The following is a 4,123-nucleotide window of genomic DNA, read 5'->3' as shown; positions in this document are numbered from 1 at the left end:
TAACATTATTTTATCAATTTATAAAAATGGTTTGTTCCTCTGCAGGGCTGTTTAGAAATTGGTGAGGTCCAGAATTTTACTCTTAATTTATTGTGTTCAAGTCATCCTGGAAATGCAAATTTAATGCCCAACTGCTACCTTCAAATTCAACCCAAGCTATACGCTAGACAAAATCTCACTTTATGAATAAGAGGCAAACAGTAGGACCAGTTAGCAAGAATACTCTTGAAAAAAAAAGCCAAAAAATATATAAAGCATATTTTTTTAGGTTCAATATTATGCATTAACCAAAAACTCTGTCATAAATAAATAAACATTAACAATTACAAAAGTCATGCTGAAACCATGTGTGCAATTTCCATCCTTGTGTCTTGCTGTCACTGGGTGGTCCTTTCAGAAATGATCAAAATTTAAATATTAAAAGAGTTAAATCAAAATTAAAATATAAGGTATTTTTCTTTATGTTCCAGATGAATCCGAAAAATGTGAAAATTAATTTGATTTTCATTTTCTATTTCTAGTAATATATATATATACTGTATATATATATATATCCTTACAAGACAGATACGAAAAATTAGCCGCTTTTTAAAATTTGGATGTGGTCATGGTTAAATACTGCAATCGACAGTTGGACAATTCTCTGACAGCAGGATGAGATTTTTTGTGTTTTTTTAAAAAAGACACTTTGTACAGCGAGATGAGAGTAATGGTTTTGTCCACAGGGGGCGCCAAACTGACTCTAACAATAGTTCCTCACTGGGGCTTTGAAACAGCAGTCACCTAACTAACATGTTATATTGAAGCCTATCTTCTGTTCATGCTTCCTTATAGTTTTTAAAACTTGTGTATTTCCTGATTGACTGGTTTTTTTCCTCTAAAGTCTCAAGTCACCACCAGGTCTGCTCAGCTCCTGGATTCATGCAGCTGTAGACTCAGCACCTGATGCTTCCTGACTTAATCCAGCCTTTAAATTGAGATCCAGAGGAGCAAACTGGCTATAATAATGTCTGTATTTAACATGCCTTACACCTCCGTCAGCAATCCATCCTGAGGGGAATTTGCATAAATGTTATTTACCGGGCAAAATAAACAACTTACCTCTCCCCAGACCCCCTAAACCCCTCTTTTCACGCAGCCATCCAGACACTTAATTGGAAAAACACAACCAGGAGGAATCTGCTGAGCGTGGAATTGATTCGCAGGTTATTCTCACTGCAATCCGCTGTTCATTTCCTATTTTATTTATTTATTTATTTTTTGTAAGGGCTGCTGAGAGTGAGAGGGGGTACCAGGGCCAACGAGGTGACCAACAGCACTACAGAGGGATTCAGATCATTGACTCTTAACAGCACAGAGGTGAGACAGCTGCATTCATTATGCACTCAGACTGAATGTGGGAGGTATTAGCAATGAATAAAGCAACAAGTATGTTGTTAAATTTTATGTCTGACACCACTTGTAGGTGGTCAGAGATTAACTGCATGCAGCTGATACAGCCTTTTTTTTACATGATCCTCAGCAAACAGTGAGCGATACATTCGACTGAAACGAGAGCATGATGACGGCCAAATTCCACCAGATCTGTGTCCGGTCTGTCTCAGATCTGTCACAGCACCGAAGAAGCCTTGGGCTAACTGCTGGCTTCAAAGAAACACCCTGAATTTCGCCTAACATCACCAGACCCTTTAGCTAGCACATATTGGTTCTGGAGCCGCTGTCAATCTAAATCATTTCCCGCCAATCTCAGATATACTGACCAATCAAAGTCCTTTATTTAGAAATAGAGTTGGTCCTGTAAAATAACGAGAAAGGGTGCTGCTTCAGCCTTTTCGTAAACGACAAAGATGGCAGCTTCCGGCGCAAGGAGGTCTGTTGAGTCCGTTATTGTGGGACAAACATGCAGTGCAGTGTTCATGGGTAACACAGGACCTCCACCAGATCTGTGTCCGTTCTGTCTCCGATCCACTACGGTCCAGGACTGGCGGACAGCTGGAGTCATGTGACCGAGGTTTTCCCACGGTAATCACTGAATCAAGGATTCTCCTCCTCCTCTCCACATCCATGTTTTCTTTCTGGTCCTTATGAAAACCCCTGACCTGTTGACTCCAGGCCTGGCGTGAAATGCGATCTGATCCCTTGCCGTGACGGACCAGACCAGATCTTGTGGAATTTGGCCGTAAGAGAGATGCGTTTGCTGTTCCGCCATCAGGGTTTGGTAAAAGTTGAATTAACAACTAGCTCTGCTGGTCTGCGCTATGTCACACGCTGGGTCGCTCTGACCAGTTGTAGGTCTGTCCGGTAGCTTTCAGAGCCACAAGCGGCTGTTGCTAATGCCCCCTGAAAAAAAAAAGGGAATGGATTGAACAGATCCAGATCCGTTAACAGAGGTGGACTGGTCTGATGACGAAGGGTAGCCGATGAGTACAGAGACTGATGATCATGTATGTGTTTTCAGGTTTTCCAGGTTAGCATGCACAGCTCTAAAACCTTCCTCTGGAAAGAGACTCCTCATGTTATGAAACACATTTTTAAAAATGAAAATTTGTGTGGACTTTGCCCAGGCTGCAAATACAGAATACGAGCACCTATACCTCACTGTGTCATGAAACGTGGTGTCAAAGAGCCGAACTGCTGACGTTGATGAAATACAACAACCTCTTTAGTTCACAGACTGCAGTCAATTTTAGCCAAGGTCACTCTGAGCGGCTGACAGCTCTCAAATATCAGCACAGTGCAGAGAGTTTACCTGCAGATGCCTGTGTGAGCGTGTGTGTGTGTGAGCCAGGGAGAAATATGACACCTGAGTCAAAAGGAGTGTTTACTTCCCCTCTCTCGTCTGCAGCAGAGTCCAGATGTTGATCACTTTATGCTGGAGGTGTTAATCTGTGATGAGGACGTCTGCGGGATGAGCTGCATGTTTCCCTCGAGCCTCATCCAAACAGTCACCTGCTGCCTGCTCATCTGTCCGCCTGACACAACGAAAGAAGCTTTTCACAATAAAAGCTTTGCAGTCGGAGAAAAGAACACATCATATAACACACCACACAATACACGTTAAACAGAGCTGAGATGAGGATGCAGCAGAAGAAGACTCAGTAACCAGCTAGCTGGTGACCAGGGGTGACCATATTTGTATGAGAAGGTGGAGCTTAAACAATCAGAGTAAAGTTATCAGCTAAGGTGCATCCATACATGCAAATTATAAATGTAATGCAAATTATGGCTGGCAGAAAATGACTTCTAACTTAACTTTATTTACATACAGACTATACGTTAAAAGCATGTGTATAGCCTGTGTTGCCAACTAAGTGACTTTGTAGCTCTCGTCACGACAACACAGACACAGGTAAGTTCTTTAAAACGGGCGTTTAATGTTGGAGCAGTCTTGTGGAGCACCAAGACGCCGTGAGAACTGCAATCAGTATGAACAGAGTACATATTATCACCACATTGTACATTATGCATCATGATAAAGTAAATACAAAACATTCTTGGTACAATCATTAGTAAAAGTACATTTAAATAACTAAAATAAAATACCTCGTTGGCCGCTTGTCGCAAGAAGAGGTTCTTGGGTCATATGTGTGTCTTTTGCAGTTCCTTTGGCTCTTCATGTGCATGACTGCAAAGCATGGGAGTAAACGAGCATCTGCCTTGCATGCAGTCCGTCTCTAAACTCTGTCGTAGCGGAACCAAAAACCTGGAACTTTAGTTCCACTGAAAAACGTGATTGTTTATTGCATTTTAACCTTTTAACTCTTCTTATATTAACTTATATTTATCTATTTATTTATATATATTTATTACGAACATGAAATTATTTATGACTATACAAATATGGGACAAATTAAAGTAACAGCACTTACAGACTTTGTCGCTATATCTAGCAAGTTTTCAGACCCCTCCAGTAGCAGTTCGACCCTCCAAGTCCCGGCTTCGGATGGAATGCTCATGCACAAAGCCGATACTGGCTGATCCTCTGTCTTAAAGTCAGGGCGGGATGTGAGTGTAAAGAAACAAGAATCGACAGAATATTTGCAGTTATAAAAAATATTTAGGGTGTGTTTTACTCACTTTTTGTCTTTCCCACAACATTACATGTCTCTCTTCAAGCGGCAAC

The 4,123-nt window shown here is 41.2% G+C and overlaps 1 long non-coding RNA gene across 1 annotated transcript; it reads right to left on the bottom strand.

The window, feature by feature from the left end:
- Nucleotides 1-3,361: 3,361 nt before the first annotated feature.
- LOC117831975 lies at nt 3,362-3,609 on the bottom strand. Its single transcript, XR_004635118.1, has 2 exons — nt 3,544-3,609; nt 3,362-3,415 (listed from the first exon to the last, which is right to left on the bottom strand). It is a non-coding gene; the product is annotated as an uncharacterized LOC117831975 (long non-coding RNA).
- Between the last annotated feature and the right edge of the window lie 514 nt (nt 3,610-4,123).

Source organism: Notolabrus celidotus, chromosome 20 (genome assembly GCF_009762535.1).
Source record: "Notolabrus celidotus isolate fNotCel1 chromosome 20, fNotCel1.pri, whole genome shotgun sequence".
NCBI lineage: Eukaryota > Metazoa > Chordata > Actinopteri > Labriformes > Labridae > Notolabrus > Notolabrus celidotus.
Note: the sequence above shows the minus strand (reverse complement) of the source record. Positions and strands in the feature narration are given on the sequence as shown.